Below are 17,388 nucleotides of genomic sequence, written 5' to 3' on the forward strand. Positions count from 1 at the left end.
GCATACACAGAGACTGAGAAAATGACAGGTGCACTCAAATGTACTATAGACGGAATTCTTGATGTCAGAATTCTATTTTGGAAGGTTGCATTGTGTTGAACTTTCTGAGGAAAAAACGATATATTTCTTTTCCACTGCGGGAAAAAAGTAGTAAAAAATGAAACATTTTCATTTGCTGCAAGGAATGCCATGTATATTTTCATTAGGGAAGCGAAAAATAAAAACACCCACAGCACTTGGTATTCCCAGGCAGTCTCCCAACCCAGTACTAATCAAGCCTCACCCTGCTTAGCTTCCGAGATCTGACGGGATCGGGCGCTTTCAAGGTAGTATGGCCGTAGGTGGAGATTGCTGTCTCATGATATCCTCTCATTCTTAAATCCATGAGCCTATATCTTGCTCCATGCATACACAGAGACTGAGAAAATGACAGGTGCACTCAAATGTACTATAGACGGAATTCTTGATGTCAGAATTCTATTTTGGAAGGTTGCATTGTGTTGAACTTTCTGAGGAAAAAACGATATATTTCTTTTCCACTGCGGGAAAAAAGTAGTAAAAAATGAAACATTTTCATTTGCTGCAAGGAATGCCATGTATATTTTCATTAGGGAAGCGAAAAATAAAAACACCCACAGCACTTGGTATTCCCAGGCAGTCTCCCAACCCAGTACTAATCAAGCCTCACCCTGCTTAGCTTCCGAGATCTGACGGGATCGGGCGCTTTCAAGGTAGTATGGCCGTAGGTGGAGATTGCTGTCTCATGATATCCTCTCATTCTTAAATCCATGAGCCTATATCTTGCTCCATGCATACACAGAGACTGAGAAAATGACAGGTGCACTCAAATGTACTATAGACGGAATTCTTGATGTCAGAATTCTATTTTGGAAGGTTGCATTGTGTTGAACTTTCTGAGGAAAAAACGATATATTTCTTTTCCACTGCGGGAAAAAAGTAGTAAAAAATGAAACATTTTCATTTGCTGCAAGGAATGCCATGTATATTTTCATTAGGGAAGCGAAAAATAAAAACACCCACAGCACTTGGTATTCCCAGGCAGTCTCCCAAGCCAGTACTAATCAAGCCTCACCCTGCTTAGCTTCCGAGATCTGACGGGATCGGGCGCTTTCAAGGTAGTATGGCCGTAGGTGGAGATTGCTGTCTCATGATATCCTCTCATTCTTAAATCCATGAGCCTATATCTTGCTCCATGCATACACAGAGACTGAGAAAATGACAGGTGCACTCAAATGTACTATAGACGGAATTCTTGATGTCAGAATTCTATTTTGGAAGGTTGCATTGTGTTGAGCTTTCTGAGGAAAAAACGATATATTTCTTTGCCACTGCGGGAAAAAAGTAGTAAAAAATGAAACATTTTCATTTGCTGCAAGGAATGCCATGTATATTTTCATTAGGGAAGCGAAAAATAAAAACACCCACAGCACTTGGTATTCCCAGGCAGTCTCCCAACCCAGTACTAATCAAGCCTCACCCTGCTTAGCTTCCGAGATCTGACGGGATCGGGCGCTTTCAAGGTAGTATGGCCGTAGGTGGAGATTGCTGTCTCATGATATCCTCTCATTCTTAAATCCATGAGCCTATATCTTGCTCCATGCATACACAGAGACTGAGAAAATGACAGGTGCACTCAAATGTACTATAGACGGAATTCTTGATGTCAGAATTCTATTTTGGAAGGTTGCATTGTGTTGAACTTTCTGAGGAAAAAACGATATATTTCTTTTCCACTGCGGGAAAAAAGTAGTAAAAAATGAAACATTTTCATTTGCTGCAAGGAATGCCATGTATATTTTCATTAGGGAAGCGAAAAATAAAAACACCCACAGCACTTGGTATTCCCAGGCAGTCTCCCAACCCAGTACTAATCAAGCCTCACCCTGCTTAGCTTCTGAGATCTGACGGGATCGGGCGCTTTCAAGGTAGTATGGCCGTAGGTGGAGATTGCTGTCTCATGATATCCTCTCATTCTTAAATCCATGAGCCTATATCTTGCTCCATGCATACACAGAGACTGAGAAAATGACAGGTGCACTCAAATGTACTATAGACGGAATTCTTGATGTCAGAATTCTATTTTGGAAGGTTGCATTGTGTTGAGCTTTCTGAGGAAAAAACGATATATTTCTTTTCCACTGCGGGAAAAAAGTAGTAAAAAATGAAACATTTTCATTTGCTGCAAGGAATGCCATGTATATTTTCATTAGGGAAGCGAAAAATAAAAACACCCACAGCACTTGGTATTCCCAGGCAGTCTCCCAACCCAGTACTAATCAAGCCTCACCCTGCTTAGCTTCTGAGATCTGACGGGATCGGGCGCTTTCAAGGTAGTATGGCCGTAGGTGGAGATTGCTGTCTCATGATATCCTCTCATTCTTAAATCCATGAGCCTATATCTTGCTCCATGCATACACAGAGACTGAGAAAATGACAGGTGCACTCAAATGTACTATAGACGGAATTCTTGATGTCAGAATTCTATTTTGGAAGGTTGCATTGTGTTGAGCTTTCTGAGGAAAAAACGATATATTTCTTTTCCACTGCGGGAAAAAAGTAGTAAAAAATGAAACATTTTCATTTGCTGCAAGGAATGCCATGTATATTTTCATTAGGGAAGCGAAAAATAAAAACACCCACAGCACTTGGTATTCCCAGGCAGTCTCCCAACCCAGTACTAATCAAGCCTCACCCTGCTTAGCTTCTGAGATCTGACGGGATCGGGCGCTTTCAAGGTAGTATGGCCGTAGGTGGAGATTGCTGTCTCATGATATCCTCTCATTCTTAAATCCATGAGCCTATATCTTGCTCCATGCATACACAGAGACTGAGAAAATGACAGGTGCACTCAAATGTACTATAGACGGAATTCTTGATGTCAGAATTCTATTTTGGAAGGTTGCATTGTGTTGAACTTTCTGAGGAAAAAACGATATATTTATTTTCCACTGCGGGAAAAAAGTAGCAAGAAATGAAACATTTTCATTTGCTGCGAGGAATGCCATGTATATTTTCATTAGGGAAGCGAAAAATAAAAACACCTACAGCACCTGGTATTCCCAGGCAGTCTTCCAACCCAGTACTAATCAAGCCTCACCCTGCTTAGCTTCCGAGATCTGACGGGATCGGGCGCTTTCAAGGTAGTATGGCCGTAGGTGGAGATTGCTGTCTCATGATATCCTCTCATTCTTAAATCCATGAGCCTATATCTTGCTCCATGCATACACAGAGACTGAGAAAATGACAGGTGCACTCAAATGTACTATAGACGGAATTCTTGATGTCAGAATTCTATTTTGGAAGGTTGCATTGTGTTGAGCTTTCTGAGGAAAAAACGATATATTTCTTTGCCACTGCGGGAAAAAAGTAGCAAGAAATGAAACATTTTCATTTGCTGCGAGGAATGCCATGTATATTTTCATTAGGGAAGCGAAAAATAAAAACACCTACAGCACCTGGTATTCCCAGGCAGTCTTCCAACCCAGTACTAATCAAGCCTCACCCTGCTTAGCTTCCGAGATCTGACGGGATCGGGCGCTTTCAAGGTAGTATGGCCGTAGGTGGAGATTGCTGTCTCATGATATCCTCTCATTCTTAAATCCATGAGCCTATATCTTGCTCCATGCATACACAGAGACTGAGAAAATGACAGGTGCACTCAAATGTACTATAGACGGAATTCTTGATGTCAGAATTCTATTTTGGAAGGTTGCATTGTGTTGAGCTTTCTGAGGAAAAAACGATATATTTCTTTGCCACTGCGGGAAAAAAGTAGTAAAAAATGAAACATTTTCATTTGCTGCAAGGAATGCCATGTATATTTTCATTAGGGAAGCGAAAAATAAAAACACCCACAGCACTTGGTATTCCCAGGCAGTCTCCCAACCCAGTACTAATCAAGCCTCACCCTGCTTAGCTTCCGAGAACTGACGGGATCAGGCGCTTTCAAGGTAGTATGGCCGTAGGTGGAGATTGCTGTCTCATGATATCCTCTCATTCTTAAATCCATGAGCCTATATCTTGCTCCATGCATACACAGAGACTGAGAAAATGACAGGTGCACTCAAATGTACTATAGACGGAATTCTTGAAGTCAGAATTCTATTTTGGAAGGTTGCATTGTGTTGAACTTTCTGAGGAAAAAACGATATATTTCTTTTCCACTGCGGGAAAAAAGTAGTAAAAAATGAAACATTTTCATTTGCTGCAAGGAATGCCATGTATATTTTCATTAGGGAAGCGAAAAATAAAAACACCCACAGCACTTGGTATTCCCAGGCAGTCTCCCAACCCAGTACTAATCAAGCCTCACCCTGCTTAGCTTCCGAGATCTGACGGGATCAGGCGCTTTCAAGGTAGTATGGCCGTAGGTGGAGATTGCTGTCTCATGATATCCTCTCATTCTTAAATCCATGAGCCTATATCTTGCTCCATGCATACACAGAGACTGAGAAAATGACAGGTGCACTCAAATGTACTATAGACGGAATTCTTGATGTCAGAATTCTATTTTGGAAGGTTGCATTGTGTTGAACTTTCTGAGGAAAAAACGATATATTTCTTTTCCACTGCGGGAAAAAAGTAGTAAAAAATGAAACATTTTCATTTGCTGCAAGGAATGCCATGTATATTTTCATTAGGGAAGCGAAAAATAAAAACACCCACAGCACTTGGTATTCCCAGGCAGTCTCCCAACCCAGTACTAATCAAGCCTCACCCTGCTTAGCTTCCGAGATCTGACGGGATCGGGCGCTTTCAAGGTAGTATGGCCGTAGGTGGAGATTGCTGTCTCATGATATCCTCTCATTCTTAAATCCATGAGCCTATATCTTGCTCCATGCATACACAGAGACTGAGAAAATGACAGGTGCACTCAAATGTACTATAGACGGAATTCTTGATGTCAGAATTCTATTTTGGAAGGTTGCATTGTGTTGAACTTTCTGAGGAAAAAACGATATATTTCTTTTCCACTGCGGGAAAAAAGTAGTAAAAAATGAAACATTTTCATTTGCTGCAAGGAATGCCATGTATATTTTCATTAGGGAAGCGAAAAATAAAAACACCCACAGCACTTGGTATTCCCAGGCAGTCTCCCAACCCAGTACTAATCAAGCCTCACCCTGCTTAGCTTCCGAGATCTGACGGGATCGGGCGCTTTCAAGGTAGTATGGCCGTAGGTGGAGATTGCTGTCTCATGATATCCTCTCATTCTTAAATCCATGAGCCTATATCTTGCTCCATGCATACACAGAGACTGAGAAAATGACAGGTGCACTCAAATGTACTATAGACGGAATTCTTGATGTCAGAATTCTATTTTGGAAGGTTGCATTGTGTTGAACTTTCTGAGGAAAAAACGATATATTTCTTTTCCACTGCGGGAAAAAAGTAGTAAAAAATGAAACATTTTCATTTGCTGCAAGGAATGCCATGTATATTTTCATTAGGGAAGCGAAAAATAAAAACACCCACAGCACTTGGTATTCCCAGGCAGTCTCCCAACCCAGTACTAATCAAGCCTCACCCTGCTTAGCTTCTGAGATCTGACGGGATCGGGCGCTTTCAAGGTAGTATGGCCGTAGGTGGAGATTGCTGTCTCATGATATCCTCTCATTCTTAAATCCATGAGCCTATATCTTGCTCCATGCATACACAGAGACTGAGAAAATGACAGGTGCACTCAAATGTACTATAGACGGAATTCTTGATGTCAGAATTCTATTTTGGAAGGTTGCATTGTGTTGAACTTTCTGAGGAAAAAACGATATATTTATTTTCCACTGCGGGAAAAAAGTAGCAAGAAATGAAACATTTTCATTTGCTGCGAGGAATGCCATGTATATTTTCATTAGGGAAGCGAAAAATAAAAACACCTACAGCACCTGGTATTCCCAGGCAGTCTTCCAACCCAGTACTAATCAAGCCTCACCCTGCTTAGCTTCCGAGATCTGACGGGATCGGGCGCTTTCAAGGTAGTATGGCCGTAGGTGGAGATTGCTGTCTCATGATATCCTCTCATTCTTAAATCCATGAGCCTATATCTTGCTCCATGCATACACAGAGACTGAGAAAATGACAGGTGCACTCAAATGTACTATAGACGGAATTCTTGATGTCAGAATTCTATTTTGGAAGGTTGCATTGTGTTGAGCTTTCTGAGGAAAAAACGATATATTTCTTTGCCACTGCGGGAAAAAAGTAGCAAGAAATGAAACATTTTCATTTGCTGCGAGGAATGCCATGTATATTTTCATTAGGGAAGCGAAAAATAAAAACACCTACAGCACCTGGTATTCCCAGGCAGTCTTCCAACCCAGTACTAATCAAGCCTCACCCTGCTTAGCTTCCGAGATCTGACGGGATCGGGCGCTTTCAAGGTAGTATGGCCGTAGGTGGAGATTGCTGTCTCATGATATCCTCTCATTCTTAAATCCATGAGCCTATATCTTGCTCCATGCATACACAGAGACTGAGAAAATGACAGGTGCACTCAAATGTACTATAGACGGAATTCTTGATGTCAGAATTCTATTTTGGAAGGTTGCATTGTGTTGAACTTTCTGAGGAAAAAACGATATATTTCTTTTCCACTGCGGGAAAAAAGTAGTAAAAAATGAAACATTTTCATTTGCTGCAAGGAATGCCATGTATATTTTCATTAGGGAAGCGAAAAATAAAAACACCCACAGCACTTGGTATTCCCAGGCAGTCTCCCAACCCAGTACTAATCAAGCCTCACCCTGCTTAGCTTCTGAGATCTGACGGGATCGGGCGCTTTCAAGGTAGTATGGCCGTAGGTGGAGATTGCTGTCTCATGATATCCTCTCATTCTTAAATCCATGAGCCTATATCTTGCTCCATGCATACACAGAGACTGAGAAAATGACAGGTGCACTCAAATGTACTATAGACGGAATTCTTGATGTCAGAATTCTATTTTGGAAGGTTGCATTGTGTTGAACTTTCTGAGGAAAAAACGATATATTTATTTTCCACTGCGGGAAAAAAGTAGCAAGAAATGAAACATTTTCATTTGCTGCGAGGAATGCCATGTATATTTTCATTAGGGAAGCGAAAAATAAAAACACCTACAGCACCTGGTATTCCCAGGCAGTCTTCCAACCCAGTACTAATCAAGCCTCACCCTGCTTAGCTTCCGAGATCTGACGGGATCGGGCGCTTTCAAGGTAGTATGGCCGTAGGTGGAGATTGCTGTCTCATGATATCCTCTCATTCTTAAATCCATGAGCCTATATCTTGCTCCATGCATACACAGAGACTGAGAAAATGACAGGTGCACTCAAATGTACTATAGACGGAATTCTTGATGTCAGAATTCTATTTTGGAAGGTTGCATTGTGTTGAGCTTTCTGAGGAAAAAACGATATATTTCTTTGCCACTGCGGGAAAAAAGTAGCAAGAAATGAAACATTTTCATTTGCTGCGAGGAATGCCATGTATATTTTCATTAGGGAAGCGAAAAATAAAAACACCTACAGCACCTGGTATTCCCAGGCAGTCTTCCAACCCAGTACTAATCAAGCCTCACCCTGCTTAGCTTCCGAGATCTGACGGGATCGGGCGCTTTCAAGGTAGTATGGCCGTAGGTGGAGATTGCTGTCTCATGATATCCTCTCATTCTTAAATCCATGAGCCTATATCTTGCTCCATGCATACACAGAGACTGAGAAAATGACAGGTGCACTCAAATGTACTATAGACGGAATTCTTGATGTCAGAATTCTATTTTGGAAGGTTGCATTGTGTTGAGCTTTCTGAGGAAAAAACGATATATTTCTTTGCCACTGCGGGAAAAAAGTAGTAAAAAATGAAACATTTTCATTTGCTGCAAGGAATGCCATGTATATTTTCATTAGGGAAGCGAAAAATAAAAACACCCACAGCACTTGGTATTCCCAGGCAGTCTCCCAACCCAGTACTAATCAAGCCTCACCCTGCTTAGCTTCCGAGAACTGACGGGATCAGGCGCTTTCAAGGTAGTATGGCCGTAGGTGGAGATTGCTGTCTCATGATATCCTCTCATTCTTAAATCCATGAGCCTATATCTTGCTCCATGCATACACAGAGACTGAGAAAATGACAGGTGCACTCAAATGTACTATAGACGGAATTCTTGAAGTCAGAATTCTATTTTGGAAGGTTGCATTGTGTTGAACTTTCTGAGGAAAAAACGATATATTTCTTTTCCACTGCGGGAAAAAAGTAGTAAAAAATGAAACATTTTCATTTGCTGCAAGGAATGCCATGTATATTTTCATTAGGGAAGCGAAAAATAAAAACACCCACAGCACTTGGTATTCCCAGGCAGTCTCCCAACCCAGTACTAATCAAGCCTCACCCTGCTTAGCTTCCGAGATCTGACGGGATCAGGCGCTTTCAAGGTAGTATGGCCGTAGGTGGAGATTGCTGTCTCATGATATCCTCTCATTCTTAAATCCATGAGCCTATATCTTGCTCCATGCATACACAGAGACTGAGAAAATGACAGGTGCACTCAAATGTACTATAGACGGAATTCTTGATGTCAGAATTCTATTTTGGAAGGTTGCATTGTGTTGAACTTTCTGAGGAAAAAACGATATATTTCTTTTCCACTGCGGGAAAAAAGTAGTAAAAAATGAAACATTTTCATTTGCTGCAAGGAATGCCATGTATATTTTCATTAGGGAAGCGAAAAATAAAAACACCCACAGCACTTGGTATTCCCAGGCAGTCTCCCAACCCAGTACTAATCAAGCCTCACCCTGCTTAGCTTCCGAGATCTGACGGGATCGGGCGCTTTCAAGGTAGTATGGCCGTAGGTGGAGATTGCTGTCTCATGATATCCTCTCATTCTTAAATCCATGAGCCTATATCTTGCTCCATGCATACACAGAGACTGAGAAAATGACAGGTGCACTCAAATGTACTATAGACGGAATTCTTGATGTCAGAATTCTATTTTGGAAGGTTGCATTGTGTTGAACTTTCTGAGGAAAAAACGATATATTTCTTTTCCACTGCGGGAAAAAAGTAGTAAAAAATGAAACATTTTCATTTGCTGCAAGGAATGCCATGTATATTTTCATTAGGGAAGCGAAAAATAAAAACACCCACAGCACTTGGTATTCCCAGGCAGTCTCCCAAACCAGTACTAATCAAGCCTCACCCTGCTTAGCTTCCGAGATCTGACGGGATCGGGCGCTTTCAAGGTAGTATGGCCGTAGGTGGAGATTGCTGTCTCATGATATCCTCTCATTCTTAAATCCATGAGCCTATATCTTGCTCCATGCATACACAGAGACTGAGAAAATGACAGGTGCACTCAAATGTACTATAGACGGAATTCTTGATGTCAGAATTCTATTTTGGAAGGTTGCATTGTGTTGAACTTTCTGAGGAAAAAACGATATATTTCTTTTCCACTGCGGGAAAAAAGTAGTAAAAAATGAAACATTTTCATTTGCTGCAAGGAATGCCATGTATATTTTCATTAGGGAAGCGAAAAATAAAAACACCCACAGCACTTGGTATTCCCAGGCAGTCTCCCAACCCAGTACTAATCAAGCCTCACCCTGCTTAGCTTCTGAGATCTGACGGGATCGGGCGCTTTCAAGGTAGTATGGCCGTAGGTGGAGATTGCTGTCTCATGATATCCTCTCATTCTTAAATCCATGAGCCTATATCTTGCTCCATGCATACACAGAGACTGAGAAAATGACAGGTGCACTCAAATGTACTATAGACGGAATTCTTGATGTCAGAATTCTATTTTGGAAGGTTGCATTGTGTTGAACTTTCTGAGGAAAAAACGATATATTTATTTTCCACTGCGGGAAAAAAGTAGCAAGAAATGAAACATTTTCATTTGCTGCGAGGAATGCCATGTATATTTTCATTAGGGAAGCGAAAAATAAAAACACCTACAGCACCTGGTATTCCCAGGCAGTCTTCCAACCCAGTACTAATCAAGCCTCACCCTGCTTAGCTTCCGAGATCTGACGGGATCGGGCGCTTTCAAGGTAGTATGGCCGTAGGTGGAGATTGCTGTCTCATGATATCCTCTCATTCTTAAATCCATGAGCCTATATCTTGCTCCATGCATACACAGAGACTGAGAAAATGACAGGTGCACTCAAATGTACTATAGACGGAATTCTTGATGTCAGAATTCTATTTTGGAAGGTTGCATTGTGTTGAGCTTTCTGAGGAAAAAACGATATATTTCTTTGCCACTGCGGGAAAAAAGTAGCAAGAAATGAAACATTTTCATTTGCTGCGAGGAATGCCATGTATATTTTCATTAGGGAAGCGAAAAATAAAAACACCTACAGCACCTGGTATTCCCAGGCAGTCTTCCAACCCAGTACTAATCAAGCCTCACCCTGCTTAGCTTCCGAGATCTGACGGGATCGGGCGCTTTCAAGGTAGTATGGCCGTAGGTGGAGATTGCTGTCTCATGATATCCTCTCATTCTTAAATCCATGAGCCTATATCTTGCTCCATGCATACACAGAGACTGAGAAAATGACAGGTGCACTCAAATGAACTATAGACGGAATTCTTGATGTCAGAATTCTATTTTGGAAGGTTGCATTGTGTTGAGCTTTCTGAGGAAAAAACGATATATTTCTTTGCCACTGCGGGAAAAAAGTAGCAAGAAATGAAACATTTTCATTTGCTGCGAGGAATGCCATGTATATTTTCATTAGGGAAGCGAAAAATAAAAACACCTACAGCACCTGGTATTCCCAGGCAGTCTTCCAACCCAGTACTAATCAAGCCTCACCCTGCTTAACTTCCGAGATCTGACGGGATCGGGCGCTTTCAAGGTAGTATGGCCGTAGGTGGAGATTGCTGTCTCATGATATCCTCTCATTCTTAAATCCATGAGCCTATATCTTGCTCCATGCATACACAGAGACTGAGAAAATGACAGGTGCACTCAAATGTACTATAGACGGAATTCTTGATGTCAGAATTCTATTTTGGAAGGTTGCATTATGTTGAGATTTCTGAGGAAAAAACGATATATTTCTTTGCCACTGCGGGAAAAAAGTAGTAAAAAATGAAACATTTTCATTTGCTGCAAGGAATGCCATGTATATTTTCATTAGGGAAGCGAAAAATAAAAACACCCACAGCACTTGGTATTCCCAGGCAGTCTCCCAACCCAGTACTAATCAAGCCTCACCCTGCTTAGCTTCCGAGATCTGACGGGATCGGGCGCTTTCAAGGTAGTATGGCCACAGGTGGAGATTGCTGTCTCATGATATCCTCTCATTCTTAAATCCATGAGCCTATATCTTGCTCCATGCATACACAGAGACTGAGAAAATGACAGGTGCACTCAAATGTACTATAGACGGAATTCTTGATGTCAGAATTCTATTTTGGAAGGTTGCATTGTGTTGAATTTTCTGAGGAAAAAACGATATATTTCTTTTCCACTGCGGGAAAAAAGTAGTAAAAAATGAAACATTTTCATTTGCTGCAAGGAATGCCATGTATATTTTCATTAGGGAAGCGAAAAATAAAAACACCCACAGCACTTGGTATTCCCAGGCAGTCTCCCAACCCAGTACTAATCAAGCCTCACCCTGCTTAGCTTCCGAGATCTGACGGGATCGGGCGCTTTCAAGGTAGTATGGCCGTATGTGGAGATTGCTGTCTCATGATATCCTCTCATTCTTAAATCCATGAGCCTATATCTTGCTCCATGCATACACAGAGACTGAGAAAATGACAGGTGCACTCAAATGTACTATAGACGGAATTCTTGATGTCAGAATTCTATTTTGGAAGGTTGCATTGTGTTGAGCTTTCTGAGGAAAAAACGATATATTTCTTTGCCACTGCGGGAAAAAAGTAGTAAAAAATGAAACATTTTCATTTGCTGCAAGGAATGCCATGTATATTTTCATTAGGGAAGCGAAAAATAAAAACACCTACAGCACCTGGTATTCCCAGGCAGTCTCCCAACCCAGTACTAATCAAGCCTCACCCTGCTTAGCTTCCGAGATCTGACGGGATCAGGCGCTTTCAAGGTAGTATGGCCGTAGGTGGAGATTGCTGTCTCATGATATCCTCTCATTCTTAAATCCATGAGCCTATATCTTGCTCCATGCATACACAGAGACTGAGAAAATGACAGGTGCACTCAAATGTACTATAGACGGAATTCTTGATGTCAGAATTCTATTTTGGAAGGTTGCATTGTGTTGAGCTTTCTGAGGAAAAAACGATATATTTCTTTGCCACTGCGGGAAAAAAGTAGCAAGAAATTAAACATTTTCATTTGCTGCGAGGAATGCCATGTATATTTTCATTAGGGAAGCGAAAAATAAAAACACCTACAGCACCTGGTATTCCCAGGCAGTCTTCCAACCCAGTACTAATCAAGCCTCACCCTGCTTAGCTTCCGAGATCTGACGGGATCGGGCGCTTTCAAGGTAGTATGGCCGTAGGTGGAGATTGCTGTCTCATGATATCCTCTCATTCTTAAATCCATGAGCCTATATCTTGCTCCATGCATACACAGAGACTGAGAAAATGACAGGTGCACTCAAATGTACTATAGACGGAATTCTTGATGTCAGAATTCTATTTTGGAAGGTTGCATTGTGTTGAGCTTTCTGAGGAAAAAACGATATATTTCTTTGCCACTGCGGGAAAAAAGTAGCAAGAAATGAAACATTTTCATTTGCTGCGAGGAATGCCATGTATATTTTCATTAGGGAAGCGAAAAATAAAAACACCTACAGCACCTGGTATTCCTAGGCAGTCTTCCAACCCAGTACTAATCAAGCCTCACCCTGCTTAGCTTCCGAGATCTGACGGGATCGGGCGCTTTCAAGGTAGTATGGCCGTAAGTGGAGATTGCTGTCTCATGATATCCTCTCATTCTTAAATCCATGAGCCTATATCTTGCTCCATGCATACACAGAGACTGAGAAAATGACAGGTGCACTCAAATGTACTATAGACGGAATTCTTGATGTCAGAATTCTATTTTGGAAGGTTGCATTGTGTTGAGCTTTCTGAGGAAAAAACGATATATTTCTTTGCCACTGCGGGAAAAAAGTAGTAAAAAATGAAACATTTTCATTTGCTGCAAGGAATGCCATGTATATTTTCATTAGGGAAGCGAAAAATAAAAACACCCACAGCACTTGGTATTCCCAGGCAGTCTCCCAACCCAGTACTAATCAAGCCTCACCCTGCTTAGCTTCCGAGATCTGACGGGATCAGGCGCTTTCAAGGTAGTATGGCCGTAGGTGGAGATTGCTGTCTCATGATATCCTCTCATTCTTAAATCCATGAGCCTATATCTTGCTCCATGCATACACAGAGACTGAGAAAATGACAGGTGCACTCAAATGTACTATAGACGGAATTCTTGATGTCAGAATTCTATTTTGGAAGGTTGCATTGTGTTGAACTTTCTGAGGAAAAAACGATATATTTCTTTTCCACTGCGGGAAAAAAGTAGTAAAAAATGAAACATTTTCATTTGCTGCAAGGAATGCCATGTATATTTTCATTAGGGAAGCGAAAAATAAAAACACCCACAGCACTTGGTATTCCCAGGCAGTCTCCCAACCCAGTACTAATCAAGCCTCACCCTGCTTAGCTTCCGAGATCTGACGGGATCGGGCGCTTTCAAGGTAGTATGGCCGTAGGTGGAGATTGCTGTCTCATGATATCCTCTCATTCTTAAATCCATGAGCCTATATCTTGCTCCATGCATACACAGAGACTGAGAAAATGACAGGTGCACTCAAATGTACTATAGACGGAATTCTTGATGTCAGAATTCTATTTTGGAAGGTTGCATTGTGTTGAACTTTCTGAGGAAAAAACGATATATTTCTTTGCCACTGCGGGAAAAAAGTAGCAAGAAATGAAACATTTTCATTTGCTGCGAGGAATGCCATGTATATTTTCATTAGGGAAGCGAAAAATAAAAACACCTACAGCACCTGGTATTCCCAGGCAGTCTTCCAACCCAGTACTAATCAAGCCTCACCCTGCTTAGCTTCTGAGATCTGACGGGATCGGGCGCTTTCAAGGTAGTATGGCCGTAGGTGGAGATTGCTGTCTCATGATATCCTCTCATTCTTAAATCCATGAGCCTATATCTTGCTCCATGCATACACAGAGACTGAGAAAATGACAGGTGCACTCAAATGTACTATAGACGGAATTCTTGATGTCAGAATTCTATTTTGGAAGGTTGCATTGTGTTGAACTTTCTGAGGAAAAAACGATATATTTATTTTCCACTGCGGGAAAAAAGTAGCAAGAAATGAAACATTTTCATTTGCTGCGAGGAATGCCATGTATATTTTCATTAGGGAAGCGAAAAATAAAAACACCTACAGCACCTGGTATTCCCAGGCAGTCTTCCAACCCAGTACTAATCAAGCCTCACCCTGCTTAGCTTCCGAGATCTGACGGGATCGGGCGCTTTCAAGGTAGTATGGCCATAGGTGGAGATTGCTGTCTCATGATATCCTCTCATTCTTAAATCCATGAGCCTATATCTTGCTCCATGCATACACAGAGACTGAGAAAATGACAGGTGCACTCAAATGTACTATAGACGGAATTCTTGATGTCAGAATTCTATTTTGGAAGGTTGCATTGTGTTGAGCTTTCTGAGGAAAAAACGATATATTTCTTTGCCACTGCGGGAAAAAAGTAGCAAGAAATGAAACATTTTCATTTGCTGCGAGGAATGCCATGTATATTTTCATTAGGGAAGCGAAAAATAAAAACACCTACAGCACCTGGTATTCCCAGGCAGTCTTCCAACCCAGTACTAATCAAGCCTCACCCTGCTTAGCTTCCGAGATCTGACGGGATCGGGCGCTTTCAAGGTAGTATGGCCGTAGGTGGAGATTGCTGTCTCATGATATCCTCTCATTCTTAAATCCATGAGCCTATATCTTGCTCCATGCATACACAGAGACTGAGAAAATGACAGGTGCACTCAAATGTACTATAGACGGAATTCTTGATGTCAGAATTCTATTTTGGAAGGTTGCATTGTGTTGAGCTTTCTGAGGAAAAAACAATATATTTCTTTGCCACTGCGGGAAAAAAGTAGTAAAAAATGAAACATTTTCATTTGCTGCAAGGAATGCCATGTATATTTTCATTAGGGAAGCGAAAAATAAAAACACCCACAGCACTTGGTATTCCCAGGCAGTCTCCCAACCCAGTACTAATCAAGCCTCACCCTGCTTAGCTTCCGAGATCTGACGGGATCAGGCGCTTTCAAGGTAGTATGGCCGTAGGTGGAGATTGCTGTCTCATGAGATCCTCTCATTCTTAAATCCATGAGCCTATATTTTGCTCCATGCATACACAGAGACTGAGAAAATGACAGGTGCACTCAAATGTACTATAGACGGAATTCTTGATGTCAGAATTCTATTTTGGAAGGTTGCATTGTGTTGAACTTTCTGAGGAAAAAACGATATATTTCTTTTCCACTGCGGGAAAAAAGTAGTAAAAAATGAAACATTTTCATTTGCTGCAAGGAATGCCATGTATATTTTCATTAGGGAAGCGAAAAATAAAAACACCCACAGCACTTGGTATTCCCAGGCAGTCTCCCAACCCAGTACTAATCAAGCCTCACCCTGCTTAGCTTCCGAGATCTGACGGGATCGGGCGCTTTCAAGGTAGTATGGCCACAGGTGGAGATTGCTGTCTCATGATATCCTCTCATTCTTAAATCCATGAGCCTATATCTTGCTCCATGCATACACAGAGACTGAGAAAATGACAGGTGCACTCAAATGTACTATAGACGGAATTCTTGATGTCAGAATTCTATTTTGGAAGGTTGCATTGTGTTGAACTTTCTGAGGAAAAAACGATATATTTATTTTCCACTGCGGGAAAAAAGTAGCAAGAAATGAAACATTTTCATTTGCTGCGAGGAATGCCATGTATATTTTCATTAGGGAAGCGAAAAATAAAAACACCTACAGCACCTGGTATTCCCAGGCAGTCTTCCAACCCAGTACTAATCAAGCCTCACCCTGCTTAGCTTCCGAGATCTGACGGGATCGGGCGCTTTCAAGGTAGTATGGCCATAGGTGGAGATTGCTGTCTCATGATATCCTCTCATTCTTAAATCCATGAGCCTATATCTTGCTCCATGCATACACAGAGACTGAGAAAATGACAGGTGCACTCAAATGTACTATAGACGGAATTCTTGATGTCAGAATTCTATTTTGGAAGGTTGCATTGTGTTGAGCTTTCTGAGGAAAAAACGATATATTTCTTTGCCACTGCGGGAAAAAAGTAGCAAGAAATGAAACATTTTCATTTGCTGCGAGGAATGCCATGTATATTTTCATTAGGGAAGCGAAAAATAAAAACACCTACAGCACCTGGTATTCCCAGGCAGTCTTCCAACCCAGTACTAATCAAGCCTCACCCTGCTTAGCTTCCGAGATCTGACGGGATCGGGCGCTTTCAAGGTAGTATGGCCGTAGGTGGAGATTGCTGTCTCATGATATCCTCTCATTCTTAAATCCATGAGCCTATATCTTGCTCCATGCATACACAGAGACTGAGAAAATGACAGGTGCACTCAAATGTACTATAGACGGAATTCTTGATGTCAGAATTCTATTTTGGAAGGTTGCATTGTGTTGAGCTTTCTGAGGAAAAAACGATATATTTCTTTTCCACTGCGGGAAAAAAGTAGTAAAAAATGAAACATTTTCATTTGCTGCAAGGAATGCCATGTATATTTTCATTAGGGAAGCGAAAAATAAAAACACCCACAGCACTTGGTATTCCCAGGCAGTCTCCCAACCCAGTACTAATCAAGCCTCACCCTGCTTAGCTTCCGAGATCTGACGGGATCGGGCGCTTTCAAGGTAGTATGGCCACAGGTGGAGATTGCTGTCTCATGATATCCTCTCATTCTTAAATCCATGAGCCTATATCTTGCTCCATGCATACACAGAGACTGAGAAAATGACAGGTGCACTCAAATGTACTATAGACGGAATTCTTGATGTCAGAATTCTATTTTGGAAGGTTGCATTGTGTTGAACTTTCTGAGGAAAAAACGATATATTTCTTTGCCACTGCGGGAAAAAAGTAGCAAGAAATGAAACATTTTCATTTGCTGCGAGGAATGCCATGTATATGTTCATTAGGGAAGCGAAAAATAAAAACACCTACAGCACCTGGTATTCCCAGGCAGTCTTCCAACCCAGTACTAATCAAGCCTCACCCTGCTTAGCTTCTGAGATCTGACGGGATCGGGCGCTTTCAAGGTAGTATGGCCGTAGGTGGAGATTGCTGTCTCATGATATCCTCTCATTCTTA

The 17,388-nt window shown here is 41.5% G+C and overlaps 43 non-coding genes across 43 annotated transcripts; all 43 read right to left on the reverse strand.

Moving 5' to 3' along the window:
• Positions 1 to 224: 224 nt before the first annotated feature.
• Positions 225 to 343, reverse strand: LOC142474184 (5S ribosomal RNA). Its single transcript, XR_012790155.1, has one exon. It is a non-coding gene; the product is annotated as a 5S ribosomal RNA (ribosomal RNA).
• Positions 344 to 629: 286 nt separating this feature from the next.
• LOC142474185 (5S ribosomal RNA) lies at positions 630 to 748 on the reverse strand. Its single transcript, XR_012790156.1, has one exon. It is a non-coding gene; the product is annotated as a 5S ribosomal RNA (ribosomal RNA).
• A 286-nt stretch (positions 749 to 1,034) lies between these two features.
• Positions 1,035 to 1,153, reverse strand: LOC142474432 (5S ribosomal RNA). The gene has a single exon (XR_012790382.1). It is a non-coding gene; the product is annotated as a 5S ribosomal RNA (ribosomal RNA).
• A 286-nt stretch (positions 1,154 to 1,439) lies between these two features.
• LOC142474187 (5S ribosomal RNA) lies at positions 1,440 to 1,558 on the reverse strand. Its single transcript, XR_012790157.1, has one exon. It is a non-coding gene; the product is annotated as a 5S ribosomal RNA (ribosomal RNA).
• A 286-nt stretch (positions 1,559 to 1,844) lies between these two features.
• Positions 1,845 to 1,963, reverse strand: LOC142474494 (5S ribosomal RNA). The gene has a single exon (XR_012790440.1). It is a non-coding gene; the product is annotated as a 5S ribosomal RNA (ribosomal RNA).
• Positions 1,964 to 2,249: 286 nt separating this feature from the next.
• On the reverse strand, positions 2,250 to 2,368 carry LOC142474496 (5S ribosomal RNA). Its single transcript, XR_012790442.1, has one exon. It is a non-coding gene; the product is annotated as a 5S ribosomal RNA (ribosomal RNA).
• A 286-nt stretch (positions 2,369 to 2,654) lies between these two features.
• Positions 2,655 to 2,773, reverse strand: LOC142474497 (5S ribosomal RNA). The gene has a single exon (XR_012790443.1). It is a non-coding gene; the product is annotated as a 5S ribosomal RNA (ribosomal RNA).
• A 286-nt stretch (positions 2,774 to 3,059) lies between these two features.
• On the reverse strand, positions 3,060 to 3,178 carry LOC142474327 (5S ribosomal RNA). Its single transcript, XR_012790284.1, has one exon. It is a non-coding gene; the product is annotated as a 5S ribosomal RNA (ribosomal RNA).
• Positions 3,179 to 3,464: 286 nt separating this feature from the next.
• On the reverse strand, positions 3,465 to 3,583 carry LOC142474328 (5S ribosomal RNA). Its single transcript, XR_012790285.1, has one exon. It is a non-coding gene; the product is annotated as a 5S ribosomal RNA (ribosomal RNA).
• A 286-nt stretch (positions 3,584 to 3,869) lies between these two features.
• LOC142474548 (5S ribosomal RNA) lies at positions 3,870 to 3,988 on the reverse strand. Its single transcript, XR_012790491.1, has one exon. It is a non-coding gene; the product is annotated as a 5S ribosomal RNA (ribosomal RNA).
• A 286-nt stretch (positions 3,989 to 4,274) lies between these two features.
• Positions 4,275 to 4,393, reverse strand: LOC142474406 (5S ribosomal RNA). Its single transcript, XR_012790357.1, has one exon. It is a non-coding gene; the product is annotated as a 5S ribosomal RNA (ribosomal RNA).
• A 286-nt stretch (positions 4,394 to 4,679) lies between these two features.
• Positions 4,680 to 4,798, reverse strand: LOC142474188 (5S ribosomal RNA). The gene has a single exon (XR_012790158.1). It is a non-coding gene; the product is annotated as a 5S ribosomal RNA (ribosomal RNA).
• Positions 4,799 to 5,084: 286 nt separating this feature from the next.
• Positions 5,085 to 5,203, reverse strand: LOC142474189 (5S ribosomal RNA). Its single transcript, XR_012790159.1, has one exon. It is a non-coding gene; the product is annotated as a 5S ribosomal RNA (ribosomal RNA).
• Positions 5,204 to 5,489: 286 nt separating this feature from the next.
• LOC142474498 (5S ribosomal RNA) lies at positions 5,490 to 5,608 on the reverse strand. The gene has a single exon (XR_012790444.1). It is a non-coding gene; the product is annotated as a 5S ribosomal RNA (ribosomal RNA).
• A 286-nt stretch (positions 5,609 to 5,894) lies between these two features.
• Positions 5,895 to 6,013, reverse strand: LOC142474331 (5S ribosomal RNA). Its single transcript, XR_012790287.1, has one exon. It is a non-coding gene; the product is annotated as a 5S ribosomal RNA (ribosomal RNA).
• A 286-nt stretch (positions 6,014 to 6,299) lies between these two features.
• On the reverse strand, positions 6,300 to 6,418 carry LOC142474332 (5S ribosomal RNA). The gene has a single exon (XR_012790288.1). It is a non-coding gene; the product is annotated as a 5S ribosomal RNA (ribosomal RNA).
• A 286-nt stretch (positions 6,419 to 6,704) lies between these two features.
• Positions 6,705 to 6,823, reverse strand: LOC142474499 (5S ribosomal RNA). The gene has a single exon (XR_012790445.1). It is a non-coding gene; the product is annotated as a 5S ribosomal RNA (ribosomal RNA).
• Positions 6,824 to 7,109: 286 nt separating this feature from the next.
• Positions 7,110 to 7,228, reverse strand: LOC142474333 (5S ribosomal RNA). Its single transcript, XR_012790289.1, has one exon. It is a non-coding gene; the product is annotated as a 5S ribosomal RNA (ribosomal RNA).
• A 286-nt stretch (positions 7,229 to 7,514) lies between these two features.
• LOC142474334 (5S ribosomal RNA) lies at positions 7,515 to 7,633 on the reverse strand. Its single transcript, XR_012790290.1, has one exon. It is a non-coding gene; the product is annotated as a 5S ribosomal RNA (ribosomal RNA).
• Positions 7,634 to 7,919: 286 nt separating this feature from the next.
• Positions 7,920 to 8,038, reverse strand: LOC142474550 (5S ribosomal RNA). The gene has a single exon (XR_012790492.1). It is a non-coding gene; the product is annotated as a 5S ribosomal RNA (ribosomal RNA).
• Positions 8,039 to 8,324: 286 nt separating this feature from the next.
• LOC142474408 (5S ribosomal RNA) lies at positions 8,325 to 8,443 on the reverse strand. The gene has a single exon (XR_012790359.1). It is a non-coding gene; the product is annotated as a 5S ribosomal RNA (ribosomal RNA).
• Positions 8,444 to 8,729: 286 nt separating this feature from the next.
• Positions 8,730 to 8,848, reverse strand: LOC142474190 (5S ribosomal RNA). The gene has a single exon (XR_012790160.1). It is a non-coding gene; the product is annotated as a 5S ribosomal RNA (ribosomal RNA).
• A 286-nt stretch (positions 8,849 to 9,134) lies between these two features.
• LOC142474430 (5S ribosomal RNA) lies at positions 9,135 to 9,253 on the reverse strand. The gene has a single exon (XR_012790380.1). It is a non-coding gene; the product is annotated as a 5S ribosomal RNA (ribosomal RNA).
• Positions 9,254 to 9,539: 286 nt separating this feature from the next.
• LOC142474500 (5S ribosomal RNA) lies at positions 9,540 to 9,658 on the reverse strand. Its single transcript, XR_012790446.1, has one exon. It is a non-coding gene; the product is annotated as a 5S ribosomal RNA (ribosomal RNA).
• Positions 9,659 to 9,944: 286 nt separating this feature from the next.
• Positions 9,945 to 10,063, reverse strand: LOC142474335 (5S ribosomal RNA). Its single transcript, XR_012790291.1, has one exon. It is a non-coding gene; the product is annotated as a 5S ribosomal RNA (ribosomal RNA).
• A 286-nt stretch (positions 10,064 to 10,349) lies between these two features.
• On the reverse strand, positions 10,350 to 10,468 carry LOC142474336 (5S ribosomal RNA). The gene has a single exon (XR_012790292.1). It is a non-coding gene; the product is annotated as a 5S ribosomal RNA (ribosomal RNA).
• A 286-nt stretch (positions 10,469 to 10,754) lies between these two features.
• LOC142474251 (5S ribosomal RNA) lies at positions 10,755 to 10,873 on the reverse strand. The gene has a single exon (XR_012790216.1). It is a non-coding gene; the product is annotated as a 5S ribosomal RNA (ribosomal RNA).
• Positions 10,874 to 11,159: 286 nt separating this feature from the next.
• LOC142474443 (5S ribosomal RNA) lies at positions 11,160 to 11,278 on the reverse strand. The gene has a single exon (XR_012790392.1). It is a non-coding gene; the product is annotated as a 5S ribosomal RNA (ribosomal RNA).
• Positions 11,279 to 11,564: 286 nt separating this feature from the next.
• On the reverse strand, positions 11,565 to 11,683 carry LOC142474461 (5S ribosomal RNA). The gene has a single exon (XR_012790409.1). It is a non-coding gene; the product is annotated as a 5S ribosomal RNA (ribosomal RNA).
• Positions 11,684 to 11,969: 286 nt separating this feature from the next.
• On the reverse strand, positions 11,970 to 12,088 carry LOC142474256 (5S ribosomal RNA). The gene has a single exon (XR_012790220.1). It is a non-coding gene; the product is annotated as a 5S ribosomal RNA (ribosomal RNA).
• Positions 12,089 to 12,374: 286 nt separating this feature from the next.
• Positions 12,375 to 12,493, reverse strand: LOC142474337 (5S ribosomal RNA). Its single transcript, XR_012790293.1, has one exon. It is a non-coding gene; the product is annotated as a 5S ribosomal RNA (ribosomal RNA).
• Positions 12,494 to 12,779: 286 nt separating this feature from the next.
• Positions 12,780 to 12,898, reverse strand: LOC142474560 (5S ribosomal RNA). Its single transcript, XR_012790502.1, has one exon. It is a non-coding gene; the product is annotated as a 5S ribosomal RNA (ribosomal RNA).
• A 286-nt stretch (positions 12,899 to 13,184) lies between these two features.
• LOC142474409 (5S ribosomal RNA) lies at positions 13,185 to 13,303 on the reverse strand. The gene has a single exon (XR_012790360.1). It is a non-coding gene; the product is annotated as a 5S ribosomal RNA (ribosomal RNA).
• Positions 13,304 to 13,589: 286 nt separating this feature from the next.
• LOC142474191 (5S ribosomal RNA) lies at positions 13,590 to 13,708 on the reverse strand. The gene has a single exon (XR_012790161.1). It is a non-coding gene; the product is annotated as a 5S ribosomal RNA (ribosomal RNA).
• A 286-nt stretch (positions 13,709 to 13,994) lies between these two features.
• Positions 13,995 to 14,113, reverse strand: LOC142474573 (5S ribosomal RNA). Its single transcript, XR_012790514.1, has one exon. It is a non-coding gene; the product is annotated as a 5S ribosomal RNA (ribosomal RNA).
• A 286-nt stretch (positions 14,114 to 14,399) lies between these two features.
• Positions 14,400 to 14,518, reverse strand: LOC142474467 (5S ribosomal RNA). Its single transcript, XR_012790415.1, has one exon. It is a non-coding gene; the product is annotated as a 5S ribosomal RNA (ribosomal RNA).
• A 286-nt stretch (positions 14,519 to 14,804) lies between these two features.
• Positions 14,805 to 14,923, reverse strand: LOC142474338 (5S ribosomal RNA). The gene has a single exon (XR_012790294.1). It is a non-coding gene; the product is annotated as a 5S ribosomal RNA (ribosomal RNA).
• Positions 14,924 to 15,209: 286 nt separating this feature from the next.
• Positions 15,210 to 15,328, reverse strand: LOC142474410 (5S ribosomal RNA). The gene has a single exon (XR_012790361.1). It is a non-coding gene; the product is annotated as a 5S ribosomal RNA (ribosomal RNA).
• A 286-nt stretch (positions 15,329 to 15,614) lies between these two features.
• LOC142474444 (5S ribosomal RNA) lies at positions 15,615 to 15,733 on the reverse strand. Its single transcript, XR_012790393.1, has one exon. It is a non-coding gene; the product is annotated as a 5S ribosomal RNA (ribosomal RNA).
• A 286-nt stretch (positions 15,734 to 16,019) lies between these two features.
• Positions 16,020 to 16,138, reverse strand: LOC142474468 (5S ribosomal RNA). The gene has a single exon (XR_012790416.1). It is a non-coding gene; the product is annotated as a 5S ribosomal RNA (ribosomal RNA).
• Positions 16,139 to 16,424: 286 nt separating this feature from the next.
• Positions 16,425 to 16,543, reverse strand: LOC142474339 (5S ribosomal RNA). The gene has a single exon (XR_012790295.1). It is a non-coding gene; the product is annotated as a 5S ribosomal RNA (ribosomal RNA).
• A 286-nt stretch (positions 16,544 to 16,829) lies between these two features.
• LOC142474445 (5S ribosomal RNA) lies at positions 16,830 to 16,948 on the reverse strand. Its single transcript, XR_012790394.1, has one exon. It is a non-coding gene; the product is annotated as a 5S ribosomal RNA (ribosomal RNA).
• A 286-nt stretch (positions 16,949 to 17,234) lies between these two features.
• LOC142474574 (5S ribosomal RNA) lies at positions 17,235 to 17,353 on the reverse strand. The gene has a single exon (XR_012790515.1). It is a non-coding gene; the product is annotated as a 5S ribosomal RNA (ribosomal RNA).
• Positions 17,354 to 17,388: the final 35 nt, after the last annotated feature.

Source organism: Ascaphus truei (genome assembly GCF_040206685.1).
Source record: "Ascaphus truei isolate aAscTru1 chromosome 18 unlocalized genomic scaffold, aAscTru1.hap1 SUPER_18_unloc_1, whole genome shotgun sequence".
NCBI lineage: Eukaryota > Metazoa > Chordata > Amphibia > Anura > Ascaphidae > Ascaphus > Ascaphus truei.